The sequence below is a fragment of the Platalea leucorodia genome (genome assembly GCF_965183815.1).
Source record: "Platalea leucorodia genome assembly, chromosome: 19".
NCBI classification, from domain to species: Eukaryota; Metazoa; Chordata; class Aves; order Pelecaniformes; family Threskiornithidae; genus Platalea; species Platalea leucorodia.
This window is the reverse complement of record NC_138841.1, coordinates 3,612,880-3,628,077: the sequence shown is the minus strand read 5'-3', so window position 1 is coordinate 3,628,077 and position 15,198 is coordinate 3,612,880.

Here is a 15,198-nt window from a genome sequence, read left to right as displayed (position 1 = left end):
GTATCTGAAAGGCACATTCCACCGCTTGGCTTCCAAGGAGGAAACCTGTGTGGTCTTGAAGACCTGTCAGCTTTGACCTCTAAATTTGTCCAATAAATGGAATCAAATTATTTACTTGGTCTGCAGGTTTGAGACATCAAACACGGCAGAGGAAAGCTCAGGGCCATGTCTCCTGAAATTGCCCACTGTAAATTCAGTCCACAAGCAGGTGGAGAATAATTACTTGAGGGTTTTCCCCTGTTCGCCTCCGAAGTTTATTTATGATGATTGTGAAAAACATCTTTATAAAGCAACTGCCTTCATAGGAGTAAGGATTAAATGGAGCCCTCAGACTATGCATTCTTAATATTTCCCATCACAGGAAAATGAACCACAGACTAATACTGTGTTTCACTTTTATTTTGCATGGTTTCTTTGACTCTGCTGTGCTGCAGTGTAACCAGCCTTCCTGCACCCTTTCCCTGTGCAGCACTTACTCTCCCGCTTGCATAAAAGGAAAACCATCTTGTAACCTTTCTGAAGTGAAGCCAAAAAACCTTGTTTGATCATAGGGAGTCATCTTCCCCGCTCCGTTCTCCTGCAGTCTCCGCAAACCATAGCTGTGGTGAGAACGGTAGTGTTTGCAAGTCATCCGTGGGAGCACGGTTCAGTCTTGCTCAACGCTGACACGAGCATGTGCACTATTCAGGCAGTCTGTTTCTTCAACTGCTTCTGTCTCTCTGTGCTGAAGCTTATTGCTGTGAATAGCGAGAAAGACTTGTTGCAAAATTAAGACTTAAAGCTTATAAGAAAGTCTTTGTATTCCAGAACAATACAGAAAAAGAGAAAGATTGAGACTTGCTTAGGTTTCTTTGAGATTTATCCCTGTACCATCGCCTAACCACTTGTTTGAGACTACAGCTCTATGATTTGAATTACTGATTACTGTTACTTCTTTTTAAAGCCTGCTTTACGGGTATTCTTGCTTTCTGACGGTAGCTGCTCAGCAACGTATGTTCTCATTTACATCACACCAATAGAGGAAATGTGGTGTTTCACCATTCAGCTGAGTTCTGCTCGTCCCTGACAAGCAGATGTCTCTGAGGTGGAACAGGGCACCTATAGCAACTTTAAGACTGCGTCTACTGGAACTTGCAAGGAAAAAGACAGAACTTGCCAAAATGTTTCCGAGGCGCTTGTCCTGATGAATTCACATCTACGCTAAATGGCATTAGGTCCTTAACGGCTTGATACAGCCAAGACTCTACTCATACTCCTCATTCAACAAGGCGTCTGTAGAGAGGTCAACCAACTGATGACAGGTTCCAGTAATTTTATTTCAAATATTCTCAGCCATAATTGCTCATTTGCAACTTGCAGAAGAGAGAAAACAGATTACACCAACCTCTCTTGTCATCTTCACCCCATCCCCAGGCTCCATGAGAGTTTACTTTCTCCCTTTCACTTCCAAATTTAAAAGAAAACACTGCCTCTGTTCTGTTCCCATTCCCCCTTTGGCAATGGCAGTTGGCATGAGCTAGCACACCTGGTTCTGCAGCGTAGTTAAGTATCTGGCTCTTCCACATTAATATGTTTGGCTCTTTTCTTCCTTTAGAGGCATCCGATTCAACTGCAGTGTGTATCCTTGGCAGTCCTGTGCAGCTTTCCTGAGAGCTCAGTATTGATGAGCCTGCAGCAGAGCAGGAGGGCTCCCGGCTTCTCCTCGCTGCCATATCCAGGGAACGGGACTTCTTCCATGCTGAAACTCTTGCAGCCTCCGGTTGTGGGAAGTATATGGCAAAGCAAGCCCGAGCGGGTAGGGTCAGTGGCTACTCTGAGCAAAGTCCAAGCATGCAACAAATAGCAGGTAGTGTTTCCAAAGTAGAGAAGTTACAAAAAAGGTGCCTGTGGGTACTAGGGCAGGATAACTCATGGAGTCTGTGCTCCTTGCGGAGAGCTCCCCGCACAGAGGTAGAGGTCTTGCCCTGTTGTTTTCAGCAGAGCTCCTCTCAAACTGAACCAGTGTGCAAATAAATACATGGTAGCATAACAGAGCATTGGACTTTTCATTCTGTCAGGACTTCTGAAAAAAAGAAAATTGAGACTTTAGAATAGCTTTGTCCAAGTTTGGTTTTGCCATTTTGCCCTTGTTCTCCTCTTTCATCACTAAAGTAAAACAAAAAAATAGGCAGAAAAAGGAAAGGATGGAAGACAGAGAAGCAGAGGAAGAAAACCATTTTCCAGGAGGTTTAATTCTGTCTTTGCAGCAGGGAACAGTTCCATGAAAATATTTGCTTCTTTAAAAGAAGTAAGTTTTTGAGGAAAAATTATTTGTACATATTTTTTTGCTTGGCTTCACTCGATTGCTTCAGAAGGTACCGTTCACTTAAGACACCACTGAAAAGAGCCAACAAGCTGCAACCTGCTCTCCTGCGCTGTTACTTCTAGGTGCCACATTCATGTTTCAACAGAGCGCTCAGGGCTTATAAAAGGATGCTGGTGACACATCCGATTAGCTCTGTATTTCCCACCAATGTTTGGGGGATGGCAAACTAAGGCTGAGTTTAAGAGCGTGCCTGCAGGTGCTGAGACACTGGAAAGGATCTTTCTGCCTTTCCAGTAAAGTAGAAAATTGGAAACCTTGCTGTTTCTTCCATAGTGTTTTTCATTTTGCTGTTTTGGACTCGCACGTTCTCGGAGGTATGAAGTATTAACCAGCTAAATCCTGATGCATTAAACCAGGAAAAATAAGGAAGCACAACCTTTAACTGTAGATAAGATGGTATTTTCTGCTGTTTCAGTAACTAGAAAAATAACACCCCTCAAGCAGTGTGATGCAGGTTTGTGTAGGGGGGAAAAAAAAGTGACTTTTGACAGGAACAACTGAAAAAGTACATAAATTTGAGCATTAACAAAATGCCAAATCTAAAGCCGTTGATGGTGCAGGTGTCAGGATGCGATTGTGTGCTGAAGCGAGCTAATATGGACACGAAGCTCCTTGAGAAGACAATGAGGCACCTCCGTGCCAACATATCTTCTCTCGCTGGATGATATGCTGCTCTACATGAATTTCTGTGTCAAAACCACGCTCTCTGCCAACGTAGCTGCACCGATACAAGATCCGTGCCAGGACTGAAGCTGCAGCGTGGCGGTGTCGGCTCGTGCCGCTGCTCCAGAGCACCTTTGGGGGAGGAGGAGACTCGGCAGCTGCTGCCCCATCTCTGCTAAGGCTTTCCGAAGGGGCTGTCATAAGGGAAGGGCTTAAATAACCTTCAAATGAAATAATTAAAGATTGATTATACTTCAATTGTAAAGCAGTATCCCAAGGCTCTAAAGGTAGCAGGCCTTTTCTCCTCTGCCTTTGAAGATAAGGCAGGATGGCTGTGTTTTAATTACTGGAAGGTTACTTGCATTTTCTCTGTCTGCAAGAGGTCAAGAACTGAAATTTATAGTAATTCTTGAATTTCTACTTTAGGACATAACTATAGGCTATTAGTTTTTTGCTTGGTCTTTAGATCAGGGTTTAAAAACAGCGATGTTAGAAGATGAATAAAATGCAAGCTTTGGTTGTCAATTTATCTCTTCCTGCGTTACAGTTCTGCAATAGCGCGTTGCTCCCTGGCTGGCATTTGTGAGTAACCCTAAAAGCCGAGCTGCTTTATGCACGGTGCAATGGATTAGTGTGTGAGAGACAGCTTTGATCAGACCAACAAACAATCTTAACATTGCCTTTTGGCTGGGGTAGCTCAGCCTCATTGCTCTCAGTGAGTTTCAGCTGTAAAGTCTGTCTAAACCTTATTGAACAGAGAGATTTGTGCTGAGATGCGTGTTCCAGACCCGCATGCTGCAGAGCCATCAGGCAAAATAGACTCTGCAGTCACAGGTCACTTCAGAATTAAAACTCTGTGCCCACTTGGGTCTGCACGCTTGGTTTGATAGCGAGGAGGCAGAATGTATCATCCTGCTGACAAGACTAATGCAACAGTAAGTTAAAAATAAACCTTTTAAGCTGATGTATGTGGCCTAAAGCCACCAGAGCACTGCTAAGGAGTATACTTTTCAGTTTTATGTTTGCAAAAAAAAAAAAAAAAAAAAAGAAGGCAAGAAAAAAGTCTTGGCATCCGCCCTCACAGGGAATGAACTTTTAAGCAGAAAAGATGAAATTTCTGAGTTCTCTGTGAATTTTAATGCCTTAGTGCCCTTTTAATGCCTTGAAAAAAACATTTGGCTTTGTTTTAGCTGTCAGTCTGTGGAGGTCTCTGCCTCTCCATGCACAGCTGTGTTTTAAGAGCCCTGTTTGCCTGTTCCCAGGTTGAAGTCTTGCTTGCTGCATGCTCCTAACCGAGTGAAAAAACTGATGGCAGAAATTCAGGGCTAAGGAGGGAGCGTATCAGGAAGCTGATACAGCTGAATCACAGATACAGATATATGTCTATAGAGATCTGTGTTATTTATACTATAAAAATGTACAGAGAAACATAGCACAGGGTGGAAAACTAAATTACGCAGAAACCTATTTTCTGGAAAATATGGAGGTAATATTCCTCCTTCTGTTTTGTAGTTTAGAGCAACACTAAAAAGTTACATTGCACGATAACAGGCATTTTAAAGAATCTGAGAACTCTTGTGGGTGGGAGGGACAGAGGATAGCTTGTTTTCCAAGGGATCTGTGGACTACAGGCACAATTTCTTTTAAACTAGGAAAGCTGTAAACTATAAAGCCAAGCCTCTTTGAAAGCACTACGGGCATGCATCTGTAGCTGCGCAAACTCTAAGTCAGCAGTACGTCTGAGGAAGATAGATGAATTATGTTGCTGTAGACCCACTGTAATAGGAGAGCCAGGCCTGAAAATTACACAAAGCCCCCACCCTCAGAAAGGTGTCGGTCTCTTTGTTATTATACCTAAATGAAATGCACTGCCTGCTCTTTCAGAAAGCTTTTCCTAAAAGTTGTTGGGTTTTAGTTTCATTCCTGTTACCTGGCTCCAACAGGCCATTCCTGGGAAGCTCTGTCAGCGTGCAAATAGAAGAAGAGAATATTAGATTTCACAGTTCAGGAAACAAAGCAGCACGAAGGTAGTTTTGCAGCTGGCAGGCTCATGCTCGAGAGTGATGGCACGTTAGTAAGCAGGGTGTTGCCATGTGCGAAGCTGATGTTACGGTTTCAGAAGCAGCTAAGTCTGACTTCTGCACCTTCATACTTAGGGCATGGCTGGGAACACTGCTGGCAGGTCTGACGTTATTTGCAGATGCAGTTTTCTTCCAGTTTTTGCAATCTATTTGTGATTCTATGCAGTTTTGTTTCCTGCCGTGACACTTCAGTTACCTTTAGCGTGTGCCAGCGCGTTCCTTTTAAAGAGGAACGTAGAGAGCCATGCAGCCATGGCTGTGCCCTTTCTGCACCGGTTTCTAAATAATGGATTTGGGCACAAACATCTTTCAGACCCCTGATCTTGGGTTTGCTCTCTTGGTAGAGCACAAGCTTGGGGGGAAATGGTAAGCTTTGCTATGCCGTTCTATACAAAGGGGTACGCCAGCCTTTAGTGAAAAACTACCTGCACTGGTGAAAAATGTTCATCCCTCAGTATATGAAACGGTTATTAGATAAAGCAGTGTTATTTAGTACTTGGGCCGTTGTGATTGTTTTCTGGGAAACTTCAGGCTTCTTGTGAAATGGCGGGCACTGCTGCACGGGGCTTATGCAATCGCCGCATATGAGCGCGTATGTGTTCGCAGAGCAAAAACACCGGCGGTTGTTCTGACTCCGTGCAAGTGCTGACAAAGCTGAGTTTCAAAATGTTGTAGTGAAAATTTTGAGTTTAGTTTGGATAAGTATCCTTGGCTTCTGGAGGCTTTTTCATAGTGTTCTAGCCTTTTCTGATGTTTTTTTCTAAATCTATTTACTGGTAATGTTAAAAAGTCGGGATGTGGCAAAGTGGTTTTTTGTGAGTCAAGTGAAGCTGAAAATACCGAGAAATGTGTTTTCTGTTTTGGGTTCTTTTTGTGTTTTTACTGACTGGAAGTAGGAAACAACCCTTTAAAAGTTTCTGCAGCCGTTGACTATGTATCTGCTTGTGACTGTGTGCTGGGGGAAAAGTCTCTTCTCACATTTGACACGTGCAATTAAGAGACATCCTCGGAGAAGTGACCGTGTTCAGGACAGACTTAGCAACACAGGTCCTGGTTCGGCTCGCTCCCCCCTTCCCCCCTTCCCTGTGACCTTGGTGCCCATCCCCAGCACCTGCTCCCTGCCGGGCTCTCTTCGTGGGATGCGCGCGTTCCCGTCCTCGCTGGCTGCTGGGTCAGAGACAGACCTTCCTGTAAGCCGGCTCCCGGGAGCTGTTCCAGCACGCCGAGCTGCGAGGCTTTGTCAACTCATTCCTGGCCTTTTGTCTGCAGCTCAGAGTGCAGTTTGTGAGTAACCTGAGCCCTTCCCTTTCCCCGACATGAAGGTACATGCTTGGCTTATCTGAGCAGCAATTCCAGCCTGGGCCAAGGACACGCCTTTGGGAACGCTCGTTTCTTTAGCCTTATTCAGCTTTGCGTTGTCTTGACTTGTTCTGCGATGCTCTCTAGGCTAACCGTGCATCTGTGAGCAGACCTTCTGTGTGAGCTTTCCGTGCCCGTAATGCCTGTTCAAATCCAAAGAAAACGACTTAGCATCTGAGTATAGCCACACTTCGGTCGGTTGGTGTGCCACGTACGATGGCTTCTGAAAAGCTGGGGCAATCCAGACGCTGCCGTGGATAATGTGTACTCGTGTGCGTGGAACCCAGCTTTAGCTGGGTGTGTTAAAGTAACACCCAGATTCTTTTATATGGTGTCTAAATAAATAATTTTTAATTTGAGGCTTCGTTCTTCTGAGCAAGTCTAGCACTGGCAGCATTTAGGAACATGCACATGGAGGCTGGCCGCTGTTTAACACAGGCTGAAATTTGAAGCTTGCTTTGTTGAAGGGAAAAACAATCGTTTCCATTTCTGTGTCTGTAAGCGACGTCTCCAAAGGCAAAATCACTTTCTTTGGGGGGCGTCTTTGAAACCGTAGTTGAAGGGAGGCCCTGTGCAAACCCTGTACCGTATCCCACCTGAAAACGCAAGGAAGAGGTGGCGCACGGCCGGAGGCCGTACTGCAGGGTCGGGGCAGCGCGGCTCCCGAGGGGCTCAGGGGCGAGCTCGCACGTCGGGGCTGTCCAGGGGGGCCCTGCAGCTCCCGCCTGTCTTCCTGCCTGTGGGAACAATTGCACCTTTCTGTTCAGAGCCATGCATTAAAATAAGAGATGGATAATTTTAATCATTCTGTATAACAGCTGATGTTCTGATCTTTATGTAGATTGGGGGAATAGAGGAGTGTTCGTATATGTGTGGCTTTAGTTGAGCATGAGATGAAAGGGTTCAGAGAAGTATTTAAAATATATGCCTCAGCTTTGCTGGAAGTCACAGGGACTGAGGCCTAGCCAACATTAATAATGCTAATTTAATTATTTTGGTTAGAAGTGTGATGTTTTTACCAGGGTAGTTACTTAGACACATCCCCACGGGTGGTGAGTTGCAAGCCTGCCTTGCTCCGGCAGAGCTCCAGGTTGACAAAACTGAGTGGTGTTAGAAGTAGCATCAGTGTAACACCAAACCTGCACATGCTCTGCACGGGCTTCACTGATTTCAGGCTGGGGTAGCTGGGGCAATAAAGAAACTCTGTTGGCAAGGTCTGAAGCACGTGGTTTAAGTTATGTATGTCTTAGAGCGCTTTGCTGAATCAGGACCGGGACAGCCCGTGTGTGTTAGTAACAGCCAAAGTGCCGATGTGCTGGCTGCCACCTCTGGGGGCTTGTGGCTCCCATTTTAGCTTTTCCGTATGTCTTCTGCCTCTCCCAGTGTGGGATGCATAGCTTCGGGGCACATTCGCTCAATGAACAATGTCTACCTAAGTAACTTTGACCACACCTTGGGGAAAAAAAAAAATTAAGAACTGCGAGGTACTCTACTTGCAAATGATGGGCTGTTACTACCTTCCAGCATCACACAAGCAAAAGACGTAAAACCGATGCTGTGTACTAATAGTCTTCTCTTGCATTATTTACTGTTGCAACGGGTATTTCCATGCTCTCCTGTCTAAGGTGACATCTCAGCTCTGGATTTTTGATGATGACAATTATAATGAGACGAAGGAAGAGAGGCAGCTCAGGTTTGATTTGGATCCCTTTGCCTTTTTAAAAATGGAAGATTTCTAACTCTCAGCAAAGTCCCTACCACGTGAGACCATGTTTTACATTGTGCCTGTTTGCAGACCTGATACATAGGGGCTTTATGCAGAATCCCAGTATGTCATTGTTCTATTAATGACGGAGTGAGGCATTAGCTTGCCTTTCCTGATGCTATCTTGTATTTTCATGTTCTGAGAGGGCATTTGTGGATGTGTAAGTAACCAATGTTAAATATAAACATAGATGCTACTTTAGGCAATCTGTCTCATTCAGCCAAGAATGAAAGCCCTTTCACGGTTAGTCTTTTTGTTGTTGTTGTTGGTTGACTTCATTTCATGAACAGTGAAAAAGTCTGCACGAACTGCTGTAAAGATACAAGTGATTTGTCTTGACTCAGGATGGGCAGAAGGTAATTTTGCAGACATTGTAGGTGTTCCCAGGAAAAAATCAAGACTCGCTCCCCTCCATCCCATTGTGAATAATGCAGAATTCTTCCTTTGCCCCTGCGAAGCTGAGCCAGAGCACCAAGGGGCTGAGCTTAAACGCTATCAAGAGAATTCACACCCAAACCATGCTCCCTCCGTATTAGCTATGCTTTTTCTCAGGAGGGCTGTGCAGGCAAGACCCTGACACAGGAGACTCCTGTGCGAATTGGAAGTCTTATGTGCTCTGTCTCCTTTTCCTGCATAAGGTTGCCCATGTGGCTCTTGGCAAATAGCCTTGGGAGCAAGGTTTGCTCCTGCTCCGCCCTGGCCGTGCTCCTGACAGCCTGTCTGCGTGTGCCCGGCCGTATCCTGATAAACTGGGAACACTTTGCCTGCCTGCACTGAGCTGGCTGTGCCGGGGACCGTGCCTGTGGACCACTCGCTGCACTGGGGGATGACCTGCTTTTAAGGGTGTCCTCAAGGCACCTCTCAGAGTTCAGGGACAATGGACGTGATGTGACTGTAAGAGGCTGTTGTGACAGGATGAGCACAAGTTGTCTCCTTTTCTGTGTGTGCCAGGGCCGGTGCAGCTGTAGAGTTTTATCTGGCACCACTCTGCCCCATTTAAGCTCCTTTATCTGAATACATTTTGAGGGAGTTATTCCAGATCTCTACCGGAACAAGGAAGTAGAAAGTCAAGCTGAAACTCTGCAACTATTTCCATGCCCTGCCTCTGCCTGAGGCTTTTCATGGCTGAATGTGGAATTAGCTGGGAGTATGTCAAGTAGCATCTTTGGCTGAAACTGAAGAAAGTCGAGGCAGGATCAGAATGGGACGTGGTCCCTGCTCGGGGCTGTCAGGCTCTTGGCAAGGGCTTAGACCTGATCAAGGAGGGTGTTTGCAGCAGGACCTGGCTGTGCCCCCTCCCCGGGTTGCTCTGTGTCGCCCATGAGCTCTCGGGTGGAAGCAGTGGCTCCGTTGCTGCTCATCTCACCTGACATGAACAAGTGATGTTCTTGCGTCAGGAGGTGTCTGCCTGAGTCAGATGAAAAACCTCGCAGTGCCATATCAGTGCCTCGTGCCCTGGCACCAGGCAGTCTGTCACCTGCCCCCGAGCCAGGTCAGTGACTCAAGAAGATTTGCTGCACACATGTATGTGAAGGTGACGTTATGCGGTCCTTGGCTGGTCCTCGACTTTGGTACAGTTTTAGAGCATCCACCACCTATTTCACAAGACTTCTCCATTTCAAACAAACCTGAATGTAAGTGCTGCAGGTCTACAACTTGCACTTTGCAGCAACTGTCCTTCACTAGGATCCAGCAACACTCAATATCACAGCTAAACTCTCATCCGCTTTGAATTAATTTCTTTTTATCTAGGCAGCAAACATGAAGCAACTTGCTTCGTCAATGTATTGCTCTGGAATTACTGTAGCAGAGGTATCAAGCGGCTGGGGGAGTCTGACATCAGTCACCGTCTTACAGGTATATTCAGTTTCTCAATCACATGCAAACTGTTCTTTGTCTGTACTTGCAAAACCTCGCAAAGCCACTGACTTTGAGAAGCTGGTATTCCCTCCTGCTGCAAAGCTAAAATAAACTAGACCCGCCGGATCCCACATTTGTATTATTTACAGTATTTTCACTCTTTGTGCAGTGCTGTATCTGCCCACAAGCGTCCAGTGAGCTGGTCTGCTGGCGGGGGCTCGCTGAGGAGCTCTGCGGCAGGCTGCGTGTCGGACGGTGGCATCCCCGGGGTGGCGGAGCAGTGCTTGATGGCAGCTGCCTGGCCTCAGGTGACTGTTGTGAAAGACAAAGCAGAGCTCAGCGCGCACGTGCCTTACGCTTGGATCTCGTTGATGTGGCGGGAAGGGGTGTACGTGATGTGTAGGTGACACATTGCAGATGAGAAACAGCTCTTCCTTAGGGGATGGTCTCTGCCCATGGCTGGCCTTGTTTCCTATCCGGTGACTCTCTTGGGAGTATTATGCGAGTTGTTGAGGAGCAGTGGTATGGTCTCACCTTTGATCTGTCTCTGTTCTGAGAAAAGTCTGGTAAGGGAATAAGAGATATCTATATTTGTGTCGCTGCTGTTCATTTATTCCTGTTGCTGACGTGCAGCGGTATGGAATACAATGTACAAAAACATTTAGTATGTGCATACATCTTCGGAGGTAGTGGGCAGCCAAGCAAGTTCCTGAGGTTAAGAGCAGGCACACAGACCTGAGGAAAACAATCCCTTTTAGTTTTGCCTATATCCAAATACATAAATAAAACATTGGTCTAATAGGTGTTAGTGAAGGAAGAAAAATCAATACTTAAAACCCCACCAACCAAAAAAAAACTAACCAGTATTTTCAGGTTTAGGTGTATGCTTAACCCCCCCGCCCCGATGGATAATATCGGCCCCCAAAGGCAGCACAGCCTGCGGGATGATACAAGGTAGTTTTGGAGGTCCGTTTTTCCTCCTGCATTCTGTGAGTGGAGAATGTTTTAAGGGGTTCATGCTCATTTGTATTTTAAAGCTTCTTATTCTGAAGTGCAAGACCAGGGGCTACATCTTCAGCTGGCATAAATCTGCCTGGCTGCATGGAGATAAACTGATTTACGCTGGCTGAAGATCTGGCCCTGGATGTAAGAAATGGAAGCAGGTGGATGTAATTTCTCTAAATTTCCACTCAAGCTGCACACGCCTGGAGCACCAGAAATTGAACGGCACTTTCCCTAAGAGTAAAAAAGTTATTAGCTTCATATTTGTGTTAGTGCTTCACTGCCCTCCCTCTTGACTTGATCATCACACGTAGCCATGGGCTGTCTCTGGCAATGACTCTGTCTCCCCAATAAAATTAAAAATCACTTTTGTTTCATATCTTTTTAATAAGACGTGTCCTTTTTAATAAAGGACTCTGCTCTTTAATGGGTGATGTGCTGATGAACAGCAGGCTCAGAGATTATTGCATTTCCCTGATTTGAATTTCTCTTTCTGCATTTCAGCTGTAACAATAAAGCTAAGTAAAAATCCCCAAAGACTCTGCACATGCAGCACAAGCACGGTTTTGCTACCACTGCTGAGTTGAAGTTGATGCCCAGTGTAAGCGGATGCATGGCTGTGGTGCAGTTGGGTGTAAGGAATACATTTTATTCTTGAGTGTACAGTGTAGGAAAGAAGAGAGGCGCGGGTTCAGGAACGTACGGTCCAGGTCCACAACTTTGACCAAAGTTAATGGCATCCTGAGAGCTGAGGATCTCCCCCCTCACGAACAGTTAATGCCTTTAGCGTAAGTGCTCATAAAGGAAAGAAGGACAAGGCACGGTGACGTGCAGGAGAGAAGGAAATATTTCAGTGGCCACCGGCTGTGTGCACAGAAATGCATGCACAGGCACACACAGCTGTTCACCACCATTCACTTTTGTTTTGCGGGATAAATGAAGTCTCTATCTATTTTCTTAATTATTTTTCTGCCTTATTCAGAGTTTTTTCATCTGCAGCAAAGCGCTAATCCTGCAGCAAAAGCAGAGTGAGCCCTTGGGTAGGACACTCTCGGTGTAGCTGTCACACCACAGCTGATGTTGCTCCAGCCGTTGTAACGTCCCCTGGTATTTATGGTGCTTTACACCCCAACCATGGGCCACAGCTTTGGGCTGCAGACGGCCACCGAGGGTCTCAGAGTGGCAGCACACCAGGAACATGAAGACACTCTGGTGGGGTACGTTCTGGCTTTAACGTCTGGGCTGTTGGCACAGCTAGTCTCAGGTCCTCGGTGCTGTCAGGCAGAAAGCCCGATCCAGGCAGTGGAAGATACCCGCTGCTTCCCAACGGTTTCCCACCAACGGGCGTGGAGCTGGGAGCAGGAACTGTTTGACAAAGTTTTCAGCAAAGTTTTCTCTTATCCCCTGATAAGAGAAGTCCAGTTCAGTGAGCGGAAGAGCTCTTAAGGACCTGAAAGCAAGGAAGAGGATCGGATCCCCGGAGGGTCTAGGCTCAGGCTGCTCTCATTGCCCTCAGTGCATCCACAGACTGATGCAAAGCTAAAAAGTTGGGGTGGAATTAAGCAGTTTCTTTGTCTCTTAGCATAATATTTAATTATATTTCATACATTTTCCTTTAAAAAAATGAGAGCAAAGAACATTTCAAAAGAAAGTTCTTTTCAAATGTTTGTTTTTTTTTTAAAGATAATGAATTTGATTTCTAAAATCTTGTCCAGAAATTTTTACATGATTCTTTTTGATTTTTTTACAAAATCAGTTCAGTGGTGTTGAAATTAATTTGCAAACCTTTTGATGCTATTAAATTATACTGGGAACAGCTTTGCTTAAAATTACACAATCTATTCCTTAGCACAAAAGTAAATAGAATGCATTTCTAGCCCCAGAAAAAAAGACAAAGGTTAAATTCCAGGGATTTGCTGAGTATTAATTTTATTCAAATAATTTATGCAGATTTCTTGCCTCTAAATTGTTCCAAGTTTGAAGAATCAAACAAAACCAACTCCCTCTCTATGTTTAGCTTCTTATATTGATTCATTTATTCCTGGGATCATTTCAAACACAGACCTGAAGTAACTTTATGAGACAGATTTTTTTCAAAAGTGAGCAATTAAACCTGAGGAGTTCAGGAGGCTTTGGAAAGAGCCCGTTTATATCCTGTACCTTAACGTGGGTAATCTGGATTTCTGGAGAATGATGCTTCCGGGTGGTCGGCATCTGCCCACCTGGAGGCAGGTATTCAGAGAGAGCCAGGGTCCGTATCGGGCTGGGATGTTGTGAGGTGCTCAAAAAATGTGTACAGCCGTTCCTGCTCCAGATGGGCAAACCTGAATTGATAGGAAATACGTGAAAATAACAACCCCGTTAATGGTAAGAAATAGGGCCAAAGGGGGCCTTAGCCTTAGCAGATTATAAAATAAAATATAAAAATAAGAAAGGCTGGACTTGGGCACCCATGGCTCTCCTGAGCTTTCCTTTCCAAGGCCATGCTCTTGGTTTCAGAGCAGTGCACCAGAAGATGCTCATCCTTGGAGCAGGGATTCTCCTTCTCCCACAGCGGGTTCTGCGCGTGGGGAGTAGATTTATTCACCTCTTGAGGCAAACAAGGACAAACGTCAGCACTGTCAGACGCTGTCTGGGTGTAGGTCACTCCAGAGCCTGGTTCCCTTTCCTCTTACATGGGTGTAAATTGAGATAATTAAGATAACACAATGCCAGGCTGTAACACTGTTGAGTTCCTCCTGTGTTTGGGTGTACGTTCATGTCACCCGGTCAGTCTTCTTCCAGCTCTTCAGGGGGAATGAGACAAATGGGACACAGCAGAAGGATTTGTGCAGATTTTTAATTTCTTAATCCTGTAAATTAGACATAGTTTTCTTTAAACTGTGTGGAGAAAATTAGGTCTGATGCCCTTCTGCCAGAAGCAGAGAGGGGCACCGGGTGAGAGCATCGTCACCCTTCTCCCTTCAGGGCAGCCGCATTGCCTGTTTGAAGGGGGGATGATTTCGCTGGGAGCAGACAGCCTGACAGGCCCGGCCGACCTCCCCCCGGCTTTGGGTCGGGACCTGCTTGAACCCTTCCAAAAGTGAGCTCTGTGCCGCCCCTGCTCCTCTGGCCCAGAGAAGTCTGTAAGTGATAAAACCTTCCTTTAATTAAAGCAGAACCTCCAGCTCCGCCGCTACTCGTGTGCTGTGGTTTCTGGGGTTTTCCAGCGCAGAAAGTATAACTGTGGGCTATGTTTTCAGGGGTGGCAGAGCAAAGGTGATACAGTTGCAGGCTTTTTGCATGCTTCTAATCCTTAGGCTTTTCTGTGCCGGTTCATTGCTGCACAAGTTACAACAGCGCCGTGCTCTCCTCTGCCCAAATCTACCCCAGAAGCTGCCAAGTTCGAGGGCAAGTGCTGCAGGCGTGGGGGTGCTGGGGCCGGGGCTCCAGCCGGCTCCTGCCTTCCTGGTGCTACGGACTGTCTTTACAGAAGTGGTCAGCTGTCTCAAAATCCAGGTGTGCAACAAGCAAAGTTCAAAACAAACAATAACCAAAAATAACGATCAGTGACTTGAACAGATTTTCTTTTGCTTATCAGCCCCCTATGGCAAATTTGGCAGTGACATGAAACCAGTCACGGCAGCACCTTCACAGTTAATGCAAACAAGGTATGATACAGTTAGTGTTGACCTATTGCACATTGGAGGATATCGCATTCAAATGCCCATCCTGCACCCAAATCTTAGATCTGAAAAGTTTTTAATAGTTAGGCTAGTCCAGGCTTAGTCCAGGCTTTGCAGCACTCGCTCCTTCTTTGTTCCGGGCACACAAGTTTGTGCATTAATAGATGAAGCACCTGAGCACCGGGCTCTGTTAGAACACAGATGTGAAAACCAAGGCTAAGGATGGCTACGCTGCAGCACAGAGACGTGGGAAAGGCTGCCTACGCAGCAGAATCACACCGTTTATACTGAATGTGTAAATGATCCTAAACAAACCCTTGCAATTACAAAGCTCTGAACCAAAACATGTTCATATTTTAAAAGGATTATACTGTCAGGCTTTCCAGGGCGTTGTGAGCAGGTAGAAGGTCATTTTACATGTTTTCTTGTCCAGGTAAA